Source organism: Piliocolobus tephrosceles, chromosome 3, assembly GCF_002776525.5.
Source record: "Piliocolobus tephrosceles isolate RC106 chromosome 3, ASM277652v3, whole genome shotgun sequence".
NCBI lineage: Eukaryota > Metazoa > Chordata > Mammalia > Primates > Cercopithecidae > Piliocolobus > Piliocolobus tephrosceles.
Window position 1 is genome coordinate 184,491,774 of NC_045436.1, and position 18,659 is coordinate 184,510,432.

An 18,659-nucleotide genomic window follows, 5' to 3' on the forward strand; every position below is an offset into this window, starting at 1 on the left:
GATTTCACTGAGCAGTGGTTTGTAGTTCTCCTTGAAGAGGTCCTTTACATCCCTTGTAAGTTGGATTCCTAGGTATTTTATTCTCTTTGAAGCAATTGTGAATGGAAGTTCATTCCTGATTTGGCTCTCTGCTTGTCTGTTACTGGTGTATAAGAATGCTTGTGATTTTTGCACATTAATTTTGTATCCTGAGACTTTGCTGAAGTTGCTTATCAGCTGAAGAAGATTTTGGGCTGAGACGATAGGGTTTTCTAAATACACAATCATGTCATCTGCAAACAGGGACAATTTGACTTCCTCTTTTCCTAACTGAATACCCTTGATTTCTTTCTCTTGCCTGATTGCCCTAGCCAGAACTTCCAACACTATGTTGAATAGGAGTGGTGAGAGAGGGCATCCCTGTCTTGTGCCAGTTTTCAAAGGGAACTTTTCCAGTTTTTGCCCATTCAGTATGATATTAGCTGTGGGTTTGTCATAAATAGCTCTTATTATTTTGAGGTACGTTCCATCAATACCGAATTTGTTGAGCGTTTTTAGCATGAAGGGCTGTTGAATTTTGTCAAAAGCCTTTTCTGCATCTATTGAGATAATCATGTGGTTCTTGTCTTTGGTTCTGTTGATATGCTGGATTACGTTGATTGATTTGCGAATGTTGAACCAGCCTTGCATCCCAGGGATGAAGCCCACTTGATCATGGTGGATAAGCTTTTTGATGTGCTGCTGAATCCGGTTTGCCAGGATTTTATTGAGGATTTTTGCATCGATGTTCATCAGGGAGATTGGTCTAAAATTCTCTTTTTTTGTTGTGTCTCTGCCAGGCTTTGGTATCAGGATGATGCTGGCCTCATAAAATGAGTTAGGGAGGATTCCCTCTTTTTCTATTGATTGGAATAGTTTCAGAAGGAATGGTACCAGCTCCTCCTTGTACCTCTGGTAGAATTCAGCTGTGAATCCATCTGGTCCTGGGCTTTTTTTGGTGGGTAGGCTATTAATTGTTGCCTCAATTTCAGAGGCTGCTATTGGTCTATTCAGGGATTCAACTTCTTCCTGGTTTAGTCTTGGAAGAGTGTACGTGTCCAGGAAATTATCCATTTCTTCTAGATTTTCTAGTTGATTTGCGTAGAGGTGTTTATAGTATTCTCTGATGGTAGTTTGTATTTCTGTGGGGTCGGTGGTGATATCCCCTTTATCATTTTTTATTGCGTCTATTTGATTCCTCTCTCTTTTCTTCTTTATTAGCCTTGCTAGCGGTCTGTCAATTTTGTTGATCTTTTCAAAAAACCAACTCCTGGATTCATTGATTTTTTGGAGGGTTTTTTGTGTCTCTATCTCCTTCAGTTCTGCTCTGATCTTAGTTATTTCTTGCTTTCTGCTAGCTTTTGAATGTGTTTGCTCTTGCCTCTCTAGTTCTTTTAATTGTGATGTTAGAGTGTCAATTTTAGATCTTTCCTGCTTTCTCTTGTGGGCACTTAGTGCTATAAATTTCCCTCTACATACTGCTTTAAATGTGTCCCAGAGATTCTGGTATGTTGTATCTTTGTTCTCATTGGATTCAAAGAACATCTTTATTTCTGCTTTCATTTCGTTATGTACCCAGTAGTCATTCAGGAGCAGGTTGTTCAGTTTCCATGTAGTTGAGCGGTTTTGATTGAGTTTCTTAGTCCTGAGTTCTAGTTTGATTGCACTGTGGTCAGAGAGAGTTTGTTATAATTTCTGTTCTTTTACATTTGCTGAGGAGTGCTTTACTTCCAATTATGTGGTCAATTTTGGAATAAGTGTGATGTGGTGCTGAGAAGAATGTATATTCTGTTGACTTGGGGTGGAGAGTTCTATAGATGTCTATTAGGTCCGCTTGGTGCAGAGATGAGTTCAATTCCTGGATATCCTTGTTAACTTTCTGTCTCGTTGATCTGTCTAATGTTGACAGTGGAGTGTTGAAGTCTCCCATTATTATTGTATGGGAGTCTAAGTCTCTTTGTAAGTCTCTAAGGACTTGCTTTATGAATCTGGGTGCTCCTGTATTAGGTGCATATATATTTAGGATAGTTAGCTCTTCCTGTTGGATTGATCCCTTTACCATTATGTAATGGCCTTCTTTGTCTCTTTTGATCTTTGATGGTTTAAAGTCTGTTTTATCAGAGACTAGGATTGCAACCCCTGCTTTTTTTTGTTCTCCATTTGCTTGGTAGATCTTCCTCCATCCTTTTATTTTGAGCCTATGTATGTCTCTGCATGTGAGATGGGTCTCCTGAAGACAGCAGACTGATGGGTCTTGACTCTTTATCCAGTTTGCCAGTCTGTGTCTTTTAATTGGAGCATTTAGTCCATTTACATTTAAGGTTAATATTGTTATGTGTGATCTTGATCCTGCCATTATGATATTAACTGGTTATTTTGCTCATTAGTTGATGCAGTTTCTTCCTAGGCTCGATGGTCTTTACATTTTGGCATGTTTTTGCAGTGGCTGGTACCGGTTGTTCCTTTCCATGTTTAGGGCTTCCTTCAGGGTCTCTTGTAAGGCAGGCCTGGTGGTGACAAAATCTCTAAGCATTTGCTTATCTGTAAAGAATTTTATTTCTCCTTCACTTATGAAACTTAGTTTGGCTGGATATGAAATTCTGGGTTTAAAATTCTTTTCTTTAAGAACTTTGAATATTGGCCCCCACTCTCTTCTGGCTTGTAGAGTTTCTGCCGAGAGATCTGCTGTCAGTCTGATGGGCTTCCCTTTGTGGGTAACCCGACCTTTCTCTCTGGCTGCCCTTAAGATTTTTTCCTTCATTTCAACTTTGGTGAATCTGGCAATTATGTGTCTTGGAGTTACTCTTCTGGAGGAGTATCTTTGTGGCGTTCTCTGTATTTCCTGAATTTGAATGTTGGCCTGCCCTGCTAGGTTGGGGAAGTTCTCCTGGATGATATCCTGTAGAGTGTTTTCCAATTTGGTTCCATTTTCCCCCTCACTTTCAGGCACCCCAATCAGACGTAGATTTGGTCTTTTGACATAATCCCATACTTCTTGCAGGCTTTGTTCATTTCTTTTTCTTCTTTTTTCTTTTGGTTTCTCTTCTCGCTTCATTTCATTCATTTGATCCTCAATCGCTGATACTCTTTCTTCCAGTTGATCGAGTCGGTTACTGAAGCTTGTGCATTTGTCACGTATTTCTCGTGTCATGGTTTTCATCTCTGTCATTTCGTTTATGACCTTCTCTGCATTAATTAGTCTAGCTGTCAATTCTTCCACTTTTTTTTCAAGATTTTTAGTTTCTTTGCGCTGGGTACGTAATTCCTCCTTTAGCTCTGAGAGGTTTGATGGACTGAAGCCTTCTTCTCTCATCTCATCAAAATCATTCTCTGACCAGCTTTGATCCGTTGCTGGCGATGGGCTGTGCTCCTTTGCAGGAGGAGATGCGCTCTTATTTTTTGAATTTCCAGCTTTCCTGCCCTGCTTTTTCCCCATCTTTGTGGTTTTATCTGTCACCGGTCTTTGATGATGGTGACGTACTGATGGGGTTTTGATATAGGTGTCCTTCCTGTTTGATAGGTTTCCTTCTGACTGTCAGGACCCTCAGCTATAGGTCTGTTGGAGATTGCTTGAGGTCCACTCCAGACCCTGTTTGCCTGGGTATCAGCAGCAGAGGTTGCAGAAGATAGAATATTGCTGAACAGCGAGTGCACCTGTCTGATTCTTGCTTTGGAAGCTTCCTCTCAGGGGTGTACTCCACCCTGTGAGGTGTGGGGTGTCAGACTGCCCCTAGTGGGGGATGTCTCCCAGTTAGGCTACTCAGGGGTCAGTGACCCACTTGAGCAGGCAGACTGCCCCTTCTCAGATCTCAACCTCCGTGTTGGGAGATCCACTGCTCTCTTCAAAGCTGTCAGACAGAGTCGTTCGCGTCTGGACAGGCCTCTGCTACTTTAGCTGAGCCCTGTCCCCAGAGGCGGAGTCTACAGAGACAGGCAGGTTTCCTTGAGCTGCTGTGAGCTCCACCCAGTTCCAGCTTCCCAGCGGCTTTAGTTACCTACTTAAGCCTCAGCGATGGCGGGCGCCCCTCCCCCAGCCTCGCTGCTGCCTTGCAGTTAGATTGCCGCAGACTGCTGTGTTAGCAAGGAGAGAGGCTCCGTGGGCGTGGGACCCTCCCGGCCAGGTGTGGGATACAATCTCCAGTGTGCCGGTGTTACAGCGCAGTATTGGGGTGGGAGTTACCCGATTTTCCAGGTGTTGTGTGTCTCAGTTCCCCTGGCTAGGAAAAGGGACTCCCTTCCCCCTCGCGCTTCCCAGGTGAGGCGATGCCTCGCCCTGCTTCAGCTCTCGCTGGTCGGGCTGCAGCAGCTGACCAGCACCGATTGTCCGGCACTCCCGAGTGAGATGACCCCAGTACCTCAGTTGAAAATGCAGAAATCGCCGGTCTTCTGTGTCGCTCGCGCTGGGAGATGGAGACTGAAGCTGTTCCTATTCGGCCATCTTGCTCCGCCCCCCCAATAACTCTTATTTTTTAAAACTGGAAGATCTGGGTATATGTGCAGGTTTGTTATATACGTAAACCTGTGTGACGAAGGTTTGTTGTACAGATTATTTTGTCATCAAGGTATTAAGCCTGGTACGTGTTAAAGATTGAATTACACAATGCATCCTTTCATATTACATGGAATCAGACTAGAAATCAAAAGCAGAATCAAAATTGCCAAATCCAAAAATATGTGAAACTTAACAGAAGATTTAACATTTTTAAATGACAATACTACCCACAGTGATACTCAAATTCAATGTAATCCTGATGAAAATCCAAATGATGCTTTTTAAAGACATCTTTTTAAAAATTCTTACATTTACATGGAATATCAAAGGACCACTGATAGCCCGAACATTCTTAGAAAACAAGGACAAAGTTAGAGGCACAATGCTTCCTTTGTTTAGAACAGATTACAAAGTTACATAAATAAAAACAGTGTGGTACTTGCAAGAAGACAAATAGCCATGGAACAGAACCCAGAACTTAAAGCCAAACCATGTTTGTGTATATGCTCAAATGATCTTCAACAGGGTTGCTATGACCGCACAACAAGAAAAAGACAGTCTCAGCCGGGCGCGGTGGCTCAAGCCTGTAATCCCAGCACTTTGGGAGGCCGAGGTGGGTGGATCACAAGGTCAGGAGATCGAGACCATCCTGGCTAACACGGTGAAACCCCGTCTCTACTAAAAATATAAAAAATTAGCCAGGCGTGGTGGCGGGCGCCTGTAGTCCCAGCTACTCAGGAGGCTGAGGCAGGAGAATGGCGTGAACCCAGGAGGTGGAGTTTGCAGTGAGCCAAGATCAGCCACTGCACTGCAGCCTGGGCAACAGACAGAGGCTCTGCCTCAAAAAAAAAAAAAGAAAAAGACAGTCTCTTCAATAAATGGTGTTGGAAAACTCTGTAACTACATGGGAAAAACTGAGGTTGGGTCCTTCCCCCGAACCATATACAAAAATGGTCCTGAATGAGTTAAATATTTAAATGTCAGAATTATACCTCTATGATCTCTAGAAGAAAATACAGTAAATTTATGACCTTGGTCTCAGCAATGTTTCCTTGCATACAACATCAAATATCTGAAGAACAAATTTAAAAAACTCAGAAAAATGGGACTACATTACATTTATCTCTGCATATTAAACATTTTGTAAGAGTCCCATCTAAGAAGAAAACAAATTAAAAAGCATATATTTGACAGAAGGTAACATCCAGAACAACTTCAAAAAAATCAACAAATAGTAAGTAACATGATTAACAAATGAAAAAGATAAAAATGGTTCTCCAAAGATGAAATGCACACAGCAAACAATTACTGAAAAAAATTTCCAATCTTTAGCAAAATGTAAAGCAAAACCACAATGAGGTATTATTGTGCATTAATTAGGATGGCCAATATCAAGCAAACAATGACAAATGTTGTCATTTGTACCTGAAAAATGTATAAAGGTTCCTCCAAAAATTAAAAATGAAGTTATTATATGACCCAGTAATCCCACTCCTTTCTTTCTGTTTTTTTTTTTTTTTTTTTTTTTTTGAGACAGAGACTTGCTCTGTTGCCCAGACTGGAGTGCAGTGGCGTGATCTCGGTTCACTGCAATCTCAGCCTCCTGAGTTCAAGTGATTATTGTGGCTCAGCCTCCCAAGTAGCTGGGATTACAGGTGCACACTACCACTCCTGGCTAATTTTTGTATTTTTAATAGAGACAGGGTTTCACCATGTTGGCCAGGCTGGTCTTGAACTCCTGACATCAAGTGATCCACCTGCCTTGGCCTCCCAAAGTGCTGGGATTACAGGTGTGAGCCATGGTGCCCGGCCCCACTTCTGAGCATCTATTCAAAATATGCAAAGTATACCTGAAAGAAATTTGCATATTTATGTTTACTGCAGCAATATTCACTGTATTAGTTTATTCCGGCATTGATATAAAGAAATACCTGAGACTGTGTAATTTATTTTAAAAAGGAGGTTTAATTGGGTCATGGTTCTACAGCCTGTACAGAAAGTGCAGCAACTTCTGCTTCTGGGAAGACCTCAAAAAGCTTCCAATCATAGCAGAAAGCAAAGGGACAGTGAGTCATCTTACATGGTGGGAGCAGGAGTAAGAGAGATTGAGAGAAGAGGTGCCACATACTTTTGAAAAATGAGATCTCAGGAGAACTCACTCGCTATGGCAGACAGTACTAAAGGGGCTAAGCTAAACCACTGATGAGAAGCCACCCCTATGACTCAACCACCTCTCACCAAGTCCACCTCCAACACTAGGGATGGAAATTTGACATGAGATTTGGATGAAAACGCAGATCCGAACCATATCATTTTCAAAAGCCAAAAACTGAAAAAACTTTCAATGGATGAATGATTTAAAAAGATGTGCTTTATACATACAATGAAATATTCTTTAGCCTCCAATGAAAATATCTTGTGAGATGCTACAATAAGGATAAATCTCAAAGCCATTATTTAAAGTGAAATAAGGCACCAACAAAGTGACAGTGTATGATTCCACTTTTATACAATATCTTGTGTAGTAAACTAGGAAATAGAAGTAGAAACACGCTTGCCTATGGTTAGGGTTGTGAAGCCTCAGTGGAGCCAGAGATCAAGGAGGGTTATTTAGAAGAAACAGGCCCTCAGCCAGGTGGCTAACTCAAGGGCCCATAGACATGGCTACAGACAAGGAAATGGCACACAAGCCTGGTGTTACTGAAGATTATGAAGCAGTTCTGCAACCTTTCTCAAACTCCTCTCAGCTACAGTCCACAAATGGTCCTTCCCATTAAGTGACCTGCAGGGAGACACACCCAGCCATAACCCTGGAGGCAGCCTTGTATATCTTGGCCTCAGTTGTGCTCCCTGAAGCAGCCCTGTGACTCAGTTCTAGCCCTCACAGTCACAGTCTGTGGCCAGTTGTACACACTCAGGGACCCCCATAGAGACTTGTGAAAACTGTTCCCAGGTAGTCAGCAGAAGCCAAACCCATTCATACACCTGATATTTGGCCCAACACATGCAGAAAAACTTCAAACCCTACCCTACTGCCTGCCATATAGATTAATGTCCTCAAGGACATTTAATGTTTCCATGGCCCAGAAAGAATCTATGACTGTCCAAATCTCTGGTAACACAACCATCAAAGGCAGACCCCACAGCAGACCCAGCATCACCCTTGTAACCCAGCTACAATTCTTCTTCTCTGCAACCCCAGAGGTAATCTCATCAGCCTGTGGACCAAACAAATGGGAGATATTTACCTGTCAAAAATAGTTTACAGAAACTGTAATCATAGATCCTTCAAATGTACAGACACAGGGCTGCTTCAGAGACCACAGCTGAGGCCAAGATATGCAGGCCTGCCTGCAGGGCCACAGCTTCTATCTTAACATATTCCTGGAAGTTTCTTTCAGAAAAATTGGGTAAGGAAAAGGACAAAGCTCTCCAGCTTGGAAAAGAAGTAAAAATGTTACTGTCTGTAGATAATATGATCATGCATACATATATAAAACCCTAGAGTAAAACAAGAAAAACTGTTTGAATTAATAAATGCATTTGTTAAAGTATCAGGATACATAATCAACATACAAATACTTGTGGGTTTTTTTTTTTAAGACGTGGTCTCACTGTGTTGCCCAGACTCATCTCAAACTCCTGTCTCAAGCCATTCACCTGCCTTGGACTCTGAAAGTGCAGGGATTACAGAAATGAGACATTGCATCTGGTCCAACATACAAATATTTGTTGTATACAGTAGCAACAAATTTTCCAGAAAAGAAACAATTTCCATTTGCAATAGTATAAAAACAAATTTAACCAATAAAATAAAATTATACATTAAATACAATAATATTGATGACAGAAATTGCAGTAGACACAAATAAATGGAAACATATTCCATTAGGATAACTAACACTGTCAAAGTATCATATTATCCAAAATGATCTACAGATTCAATGTGATCCCTATCAAAGTTTTAGTAGCTTTTTTCACAGTAATAGAAAACACAATTGTAAAATTTAAGTGTAACCTTAAAAAACTTTAAATAACTGGAGCAATCCTGAGAAAGAACAATGTTGGGGCATCATACTCTCTAATTTCACATTTTATTTAAAGGTTATGGTAATCAAGAGTATGGCATATGCATAAAAACAGATACAAAAGCCAATGGAACAGAATAGGGAGCCCAGAAACAAAACCAGAATACAAGGCCAACTAATCTTTGAAAAGGCCACCAAGAATATCCACTGCAGAAAATACAGTCTTGCCGATACATGGTGCCAGAAAAACTGGATATCCACAAGTGAAAGAATAAAAGTAGATCATTTTCTTACACCATACCCCAAAATTAACTCAAAATGAAACACTTAAATGTAAGATATAAAACCTTAAAACTCCTAAACATATATTTTTTAAAAACCCTTGTTAATATTAATCTTGGCAATAACTTTTTTGATATGGCATGAAAAGCACAGCAACAAAAAATACAAACAAGTGGAACTGCATCAAATTGAACAGTTTCCACACAGCAAGGGAAAAAAAATTTTTTTAACTCTACAACATAGGAAATTATTTGCAAGCCATATATCTAACAAGTTAATATCCAAAATGTATAAAGACACTTCTGCAATTCAAAGCAAAACAATAATAATAACCCATTCAAAACTAGAAAAACCATACATATAAGGGAAATCTGTATGCTGTTGGTGAGATGTAAATAAAGTCATCATAAAAAACAGTAAAGAATAAAAATGGAAATATCATACAATCCAGCAATACCACTTCTGAGCATCCTACCAAAGGAAATAAAATTTGTACCTTGAAGAAAGATCTTCAGCCCTATGTTCACTGTAGTATTGTTTACAATAGCCAAAATATGGTGTGTGTGTGTGTGTGTGTATATACAGACAGTAGAATACTATTCCGCCAGAAGAGAAGGAAATCTAGCCATTTACAACATGGATAGACCTGGAGGACATTATGCTAAATGAAATAAGCCAACCACAGAAAGACAAAGAAACTGCTTAAGTTAAATGAGAAATCTAAAAAAGTAAACTCATAGAAGCAGAGTGTAAAATGGTGGTTTTAAAAAAAAAAAAAAAGGTGGTTGTTAGTGCCTGAGGGTAGAAATATGAGATGTTCAAAGAGTACAAATTTTTAGCTATAAGTTAAGTCTGAGAAATCTAATGTAAATTAGCATTAGATTAGCCAAATAGCATTGTTTATAGTTAGTAATACTGCAATGTATGCTTACAATTTGCTATAACAGTAGATCTTAAGTGTTCTTACTACAAAAAAAAAATGAGGTACTAGATGTCTTCATCAACTTGACTGCATTTTGTTTCACAATGTATATGCATATATCATTACATTGTACACATTAAATATATAGTTATACTATTTTTATTAGAAAAATCCATGTCACAGTAAGTACACAATGTTCAAAATAGGTTCTTGAAAACTGCATCTTTAAATAAAACAATGTTGCTATATATACCATTCAAACATAACCCTTGTTTCTATCAATTCAACTACGGTAATTCCGCCTCTGCGTTTAAGCGACTCTCCTGCCTCAGCCTCCTGAGTAGCTGGGATTACAGGTACGTGCCACCACACCCAGCTAATTTTTTGTATCTTTAGTACAGATGGGGTTTCACCATGTTGGCCATGCTGGTCTCAAACTCCTGACCTCATGATCCGCCCGCCTTGGTCTCCCAAAGTTCTGGGATTACAGGTGTGAGCCACCACACCCAGCCAATAGTAGTTTTCTTAAACAATATGTTGCTCCACTTACAGGTTCCATGAAACTATCAACAATGCTAAATGAGAATTTACAATACACATATATAACTTATATAGGTGTGTGTATGTGTGAGACCCACATTTTTACATAGATATAGATAGATCTCAATCACAGAATCCCAGCAGGCTTTTTTTTTTTTTGAGACAGAGTCTCACTCTGTAGCCCAGGCTGGAATGCAATGGTGCCATCTCAGCTCACTGCAACCTCGGCCTCCTGGGTTCAGCAATTCTCCCACCTCAGCCTCCTGAGTACCTGGGATTACAGGTGCCTGCCAACATGCCCAGCTAATTTTTGTAATTTTAGTAGAGACGGGGTTTCACCATGTTGGCCAGGTTGGTCTTGAACTCCTGACCTCAGGTGATCTGCCCACTTCGGCCTCCCAAAGTGCTGGGATTACAGGCGTGAGCCACTGTGCCCAATCCCCAGTAGGATTCTTACTAAAATTATAAGATAATAGTTATTAGGAAATAATAATATACACTTAGCAGTCTTCTAGTTAATGACAGTACATTTAAGAAATCTTAGCAGGGCGCGGTAGCTCACGCCTGTAATCCCAGCACTTTGGGAGGCAGAGGCAGGTGGATCACGAGGTCAGGAGATCGAGATCATCCTGGCTAACACGGTGAAACCCCTTCTCTACTAAAAATACAAAAAATTAGCTGGGCGTGGTGGCGGGCGCCTGTAGTCCCAGCTACTCTGGAGGCTTGAGGCAGGAGAATGGCGTCAACCAGGGAGGTGGAGCTTGCAGTGAGCTGAGATGGCACGCCACTGCACTCCTGCCTGGGCGGCAGAGCAAGACTCCCTCTCGGGGGGGGGGGGAAGAAATCTTGAAGTTGAGTAGATACTTTAATCAAGTGGTGTTCAATCCTATGAATGTAAGAACATTTTGCTTATCTGTTGTGGTAGATATCATAAACATTATTCATGAACTTTTTTTTTGTAAAGCTCATCAGGTATCATTAGTGTTAGTGTATTTTATGTGTGGCCCAAGACAATTCTGCTTCCAATGTGGCCCAGGGAAGCTAAAAGGTTGGAAAACTATGCTTTAAACTATATTATAATTTGAAAATTTACACATATAGAGTCTAAATTACAAATCTCCGTTTATACTAAAACAATAACATTTTGAAGTACAATCAGCAATACATTTTTCATATTTAGGAAAATGCTTATCGTTCTTATAAAATTGCTAAGAAAGAATTTCTGTAGAATCACATTTGCAATAGGATTAAAAGTCACTAAGCAGAAAAGGTGCAACATCTGTCCCTAGTGTTCCTGGGATTTCTGAACCAAATTCCAATATGTCCACTACTTGCCTTACATATTTAGGCATGAAACAAAATCAATATTTGAAAAAAATACGTTAACATAGAGCTCCTCAATAACACAAGAATTCCTATGTCTCCAAAAGCAATGGAACAGCAGTCAGATCATGCAACCCCTTATAAGTGATAAAGTGGACATTGGCTCTCCCTATAAACTTGAAGGGAGATCTCTAAAGAAAAGAGAGGGCTAGGTGTGGTGGCTCACACTTGTAATCCCAGCACTTTGGGAGGCCGAGGCAGGTAGATCACCTAAAGTCAGGAGTTTGAGACCAGTCTGGCCAACATGGCAAAACCCTGTCTCTACTAAAAATATAAAAATTAGCTAGGTGTATTGGCAGATGCCTGTAATCCCAGTTACCCAGGAAGCTGAGGTAAGAGAATCGCTGGAACCTGGGAGGCACAGGCTGCAGTGAGCTGAGATCGCACCACTGCACTCCAGCCTGGGTGACAGAGCAAGACTCCATCTCAAAAAAAAAGAAAAAGAGAATTCTTAGAAGATTTAACAGCATGGGGCTGCAGATGCCCCTATTTGTGAACATGAGAAAAAATGCAACCTTTTCAGAAATTATTTGCATTGAAGAAGAGCTTTCCAAACTACATTTGAAGGCCTGGCTTCCTTCTTTGCCTTTGGTCCCCTTGCCTGTGTCCTCTCCTTCATTCACTCTCACCTACCTGGGGCTCTGGCTACTGTCTCATGTGTCTTCCCATTAAAGGACTCTTTTCTTTGCTCCAAACAAGTGATCAGGTCTGAGTTAAAGAGAGCAACACCTGTTTTACTTTAAAAAAAAAAAAAAAAAAAAAAAGTAACATGACTATTGCCGAGGATTCGCCAATTACCAACCTAGCCCTATGCTAAGAAGAAAAGACAAATGATGGAAGATTCAAAAAAATTAATCCAAAAATTGTTTCCTGGTAGGCTCTTTAGAATATTTAAGTATTTTAAATCTGTGGGTTTTTTTTTTTTAACTTTTTTTTTTTTTTTTTTTTTTTGAGGCGGAGTCTCGCTCTGTCTCCCAGGCTGGAGTGCAGTGACCGGATCTGAGCTCACTGCAAGCTCCGCCTCCCGGGTTTACGCCATTCTCCTGCCTCAGCCTCCGGAGTAGCTGGGACTACAGGCGCCCGCCACCTCGCCCGGCTAGTTTTTGTGTTTTTAGTAGAGACGGGGTTTCACCGTGTTAGCCAGGATGGTCTGGATCTCCTGACCTCGTGATCCGCCCGTCTCGGCCTCCCAAAGTGCTGGGATTACAGGCTTGAGCCACCGCGCCTGGCCTAAATCTGTGGTTTCTAAATTCCACTACCCAGTACTACTGAATCAAAAAAACTTGGTGCAAATTGGATTTTAAGATGTGGAAAACAATATTTTACAACACTGAATTTCTAGAATTACCAGTAATCAAGAGTGAAGGACACAAATTACCTCAAGAAAAGAGAAGGTTTAGGTAAAGATGAAACATCTTAAAGATTTTTTTTACACCAGCAAACTCCCAATTTTTTCATGAAGAAACAAACTGAAACTAATTCACGCAAAGCAGAAGCTCCCAAGAAACATTCTACAAAGAGAAAATATAAAATTCTGAGGGAATATTAGGAATTACATATGAAAGTTATCCTCACCCAGGGAGACCAAGTTTCTGTAGTTCTCCAACATCACATCTCTATATAAATTCTGCTGGGCAGGATCCAGACATTTCCACTCTTCTGGGGAGAATTCTATGGCACATCCCTGAATGTTAAGAGTTCCCGAAAACTCATATTTATCAAGTGACAGAGTTTTTTTTTTTTTTTTTGAGACAGAGTCTTGCTTTGTTGCCCAGGCTGGAGTGCAGTGGCACCATCTCAGCTCACTGCAAGCTCCGCTTTTAGAGTTCATGCCGTTCTCCTGCCTCAGCCTCCCGAGCAGCTGGGACTACAGGCGCCCGCCACCACGCCTGGCTAATTTTTTTTTTTTTTTTTTTTGTATTTTTAGTAGAGATGAGGGTTCACCTTGTTAGCCAGGATGGTCTCGATCTCCTGACCTCGTGATCCGCCTGCCTCAGCCTCCCAAAGTACTGGATTACAGGTGTGAGCCACCGTGCCCGGCCAGTGACAGAGTTCTCAATTTGACCACAGGAGAAATGAGTTAAGGGAGCTAGTTCTGACTGTAAATATCTGATAAAATAACTTTCAACACAGTAATGTTCTCTCAAGTACACTATAACTCTTAGGAAAAAGGATGGCATGAGAGCAATTACTGTTGCTGCAATGGAAATATGGGCTACACTGACCTGCTGCTACCAAAACCAAGCAGAGTAGGCCCTGTGACTTCCTGGAACAAAGGGTAAACTCACCACTCATTAAAGTATCTGGAAACCCTCATGCTTGACCCTGGCCTTGCTGTAGAATCATGTTTTAATTTAAAAAACAGGAATGTTTCCACCCAGAACAACAGACAGGATCTGTGGGGAGGGAACAAGTGACTATTTCTCTTCAAACAGCCCATGTGATCCTATTAGAAGACTGGGCTGAGAGTCAGCTAAGCACTGGCTTTCAAGCTTCAATGTGCATATAAATTATTTGCTATTCTAGGCCTGACTGTAAATAACAAAATTCTGCAGGTTTGAAAAGGGTCCATGAAAAGGAGCTTCTTATAGCAAGTCTCCTGTTGATGCTGATATTCCTCCCCCTAGATCCATTATAGTACCACTCAGCTAGAGTAAGCAGGCACAGCACACAGGGTCCCTTACCCCAACACAAATACTTTTCATCTGAAGACAAGACCACCAGTCATCATCCTGAAACGGCATTCTCTGCAGGCCCTTCAATGGTTACAGAGGCTGGAGATGGCGGCAATGTCTGAATAAGTCTGCATTTGAAAAACGTGCACATGCATTACTGTGATCTTTACGGAGCATGTACTGTGTGTGCAGGAGTATGTCACAGAGCACTGTGCTGGGAAGCTCACATTATGTGTGTTAATTCTCATAACATCCTGGGAAGTGGGTACTAAGTGTCCCATAATTCCCAGGATTTAAATGCAGGACCCAGCGTTTCTATTTTTATTTTTTTCTGTTTCCCTATCATTGATTTTTTTTAAAAAAATGTTCAGAATAATAGTTCAATATAAATAGATGGGAGAGAAACAGAATGGAAGTGTTAAGTGCAATTCAGAGGAATTTATTTTTGTATTTGTATTTACTTTGAGAATTGTAAAAAAAAAATAAAATAAAACTGTAGGGATGGAGAACAGATTGCTGGGTGTCTCTAGAAACACTGGTTTTAATTTTATAAAAAGAATTTAAAGCACAAAAGTATATTGCTTTACCTCATTTATCTGCTTTTGTGTTTCAGGAAATTGGAAGCACCAGCTCTGAAGAGGCAGTAGGAGTAGCCACCCCAAACTCAGATCTCCTCTAAGCAGTTCTGTGAGAGATTTCAGTGTGGATTAGACCTGGACAAGATTCAGCAGAGGGTGGATCTGGGCAGGGTTGGGATAGAAGGTGGGCCGTAGGCTTCTGCTCTCTGGGCCACTAAGTATTTTCAGTTTTGTTTTTTCTAAGCCTGAGCAAGAGAAATTTCATTCCCAGAGTTTGTGTAATTTTAATCTATTTTAGACACTTCCTGTCTATATTACAACATACAATAAGGAGGAATTTAACCAAAACCCTTATGTTTTTCTGGACCAATTATATTAAAAGCTAAATACTTATTCTTAGCAAGCTAAAAACAATACAAATAATAACTTCTCTTCTATCCATGAATAGCCCTTCAGGTAGAGGCATCAAAACTCACAAAAGAGGCTGGGCACAGTGGCTCAAGCCTGTAATCCCAGCACTTTGGAGGCTGAGGCGGGCGGATCACGAGGTCAGGAGATCGAGACCATCCTGGCTAACATGGTGAAACCCCGTCTCTACTAAAAAAATACAAAAAACTAGCCGGGTGAGGTGGCGGGCGCCTGTAGTCCCAGCTACTCGGGAGGCTGAGGCAGGAGAATGGCGTAAACCCAGGAGGCGGAGCTTGCAGTGAGCTGAGATCCGGCCACTGCACTCCAGCCTGGGCGACAGAGTGAGACTCCGTCTCAAAAATAAATAAATAAATAAATAAATAAATACATACATACATACATACATACATACATAAAAACTCACAAAAGAATAAAAGGGAAGTAACCCAAATGAAGCTTAAGCTTGCCATGCAGTTTCCGTCTTTGTACTGAACACATGATGCTGAATTCAACCATTTATTCATGTGTTCTAGACTACAAGTTCCTTCATGGGAGGGACTGTGACTGCTTCGTCTCCGTTTGAGTCTCCAGAACCAGAAAACTGGAACAACTCTTATCTGGTTATGAACCAATGAGATTCTTTCTGTGAGGGGAGGAACAAACCCTTGATAAGTCATTTCTCTTTCTCTGAAATGGAATCAGAATTAGACTTTTTTGTCAGATGGACCCCAGTCTGCAAAAGACATCCTCAAATGTCTCAAATACTCACTGAGTGTCCTCAGTGATCCTGGCTGAAGCCCCCATAGTGATCCAGGCAAGAGAGACTGAGACTAACTTCGTGGAGTTCAAATAGAAAATAGAACTGCTCAGGTAGAGCTGCAGATTCTAGATCCAGATGTGATATGCACTGTCCCTGATCAGCTAACTCTGAGACAAGAGGAAAGACGAAAGTTCTCCAGTACCCCAGTATGCAGGATGGCATACTTGTGATTATGGTTGTGATTATGGCTCTGGATATTTTGTGGCCCTGACCTCCCACTGCTAAGGTGCTTGTTTACACTTACAGATTCTGCCACAGGATTCTGTTCACACCAGAAGCTTCTCACACAGCTGTAGCAGGTGACAAGACCTGGAAAACTCAAAGGGCTCCACGCTGAAAGTGGGGTTTAAGAAGTCTATGTTGACCTCTCATGATGCAGAAAATACTTTCTGTGAGTTTTCTATATGTCTTCAACCCAAAGTCTGACCCTATCTTGTGAATCTTAGGCAGAAGCCAGCTTTTATGTGCAGATTCTAGGTGAGATCAATGTGCCCTGCATTCCTGGGGATTACAGCAAACAGAGTAAAACCAGAGACAGCCTTTCATGGAGCCTCCTTCAACACATTCTGAAGAATATTTTGACCTAAAAGGAAAAAGCTGGGGTAAACATAAGTAGAGAGTTTATTTGGGCCAAAGCTTGAAGATTGCGACCTTGCGGTATAAAGCTGCCTTGAATATATACTCCTTAGAAGCAGTTACAAGTGTATTTTTAAAGGCAAAAAAGAAGGCAGAGAGGGGACTGATACAAAGTTGTCAGACATTCCTACTGGTTTACAGGAGTAACGTTGGTTAGTGGCTGTGGCTATATATTGTTAAGCCATAGAGTGCGGGTTACAGTGCCCACTGTGGTATTATTAGGTTACTTTATAGCCACTGATGGCAAGGAATTTCAAAAAACAAATAGTTCAAAGAGGGGGAACAGTAGGACTGTGGTCTCATTTTAACAAGTCTCTGGGTCTGATAATTAAAAGAACCTGTATTTCTCAGATAAAAGTGTCATTTTTCTCTCAAATCCCAGGACATAAATTCAGAATTTGGGAATGCACATTTAGGTCCTGGAGGGCTGGTGAGCTATGGACATTTGTGGGCATTTGGACAAGGGGAGAAGGGACAGAATTCAAGTTCTCAGGTTTTATCAATGCACATGTGTGATCCTGGTTGGGTGTATGGATGGGCCGCATGATGTCTGAACCAGTGTCAGATCTGAAGATGCCAGGAGCATGGAGGGAAGTGGAATAACTGATGGCTATCCTGAAAAGTTATTTTTGTAGAAATCTAGTCTAACTGCTCTAGAAGTGATTGTAGATCCCAAATAGAAAGAACTTTTGGTTTGCAGATTTGTGGAGCACTTTGCTGCACTTTGTCACAAAATTGTGGATTGTGACTAGAATCCTTAGAAGGAAGGTTTTTTCTAAAGAGAAGCCTGGTGGGCACTTTGTGTATACCATCTGGTAATTCTGGACAGCGTTTGGAAAATATAACTAAAAGCAAAATAATCTCCAATCCTAAGATACTCTCCACAATAGAACAGCAAGATAATGATTTGTTATTTAATTAAACCAAAATATGATGTGCATCACAGGCAATCTAATAGATTGCAAATACAGAAAAAACATCGCCATTAGTACTCAAGTACAAGACATGACAGCACCATTTGTCATACACAGTTTATAATAACGCTAGTAATTTGGGAGGTCATCTGGGTTTTCTAATTGGTACCATTAAAAACAAACAAACAAAAAAACCACTTTCCATATCTTCATGATAGGACATAGTTTTGAAATGTGGAGGCAGGTACCTGCTGAAGGCAGCTTCCTACTTGCCTACAGAAACTGTGGCACAGGGTGTATATTCTTGCTATTCACATTTCAACGCAATAGCTCCCAGGTCCTAAAGACAGTTTTGAGTCAAAAAAGACAAATGACCTAGTTAACTGACAAAAATGACTTACATACTTTTCAAAGAAGCAGAGAAAATATTTAAATATAAAAGTTTTAAAATTAAATGCTTTAAGAAAACGGAGAAGAGCAAAGTCTTCCCTCATTCTAAAGAGAAAGCATTAAGCCTTTTCTAATTTGTATTTGGTCCTACAACAGGCAGGTCTAAAGGTCTGGTCTTGAACTCACTAATGTTGGAATTCTTGTAGCACATGAGGGATGCACTTGAGCAAACTGTGTGCACAGGAAAGAGGATGTATGGGGAAGAAAAGAGCATAAGAGAGAAAGGTGCTATCGAGAGCCTTGGGTGGGGGCAAGGCAGGATTGATGAAAGGACTGGTTTGTGCTACAAGTTCAGGCCCAGGCAGGGCTAAGCTCTGACTGATTCCTGAGTCCATAAAGGCAGAGAAGATTAGGATCAGGTGGTCCAGAAGCCTAGGTGGGTGAAGAAAACAGATTCCTGCTACAGATCTGGGGTTGACATGAGCCAGGAGTCTTCTGGGCACTGTGTGTGTTCTTAGGAGAAAATTGTAGGAGCAAAGCTGCCATGGCCACAATTCCTGAGGGTAGAACCCT

At 40.9% G+C, this 18,659-nt stretch overlaps 1 pseudogene; it reads right to left on the reverse strand.

The window, feature by feature from the left end:
• Positions 1-5,144: 5,144 nt before the first annotated feature.
• On the reverse strand, positions 5,145-13,378 carry LOC111538967 (annotated as a pseudogene).
• Positions 13,379-18,659: the final 5,281 nt, after the last annotated feature.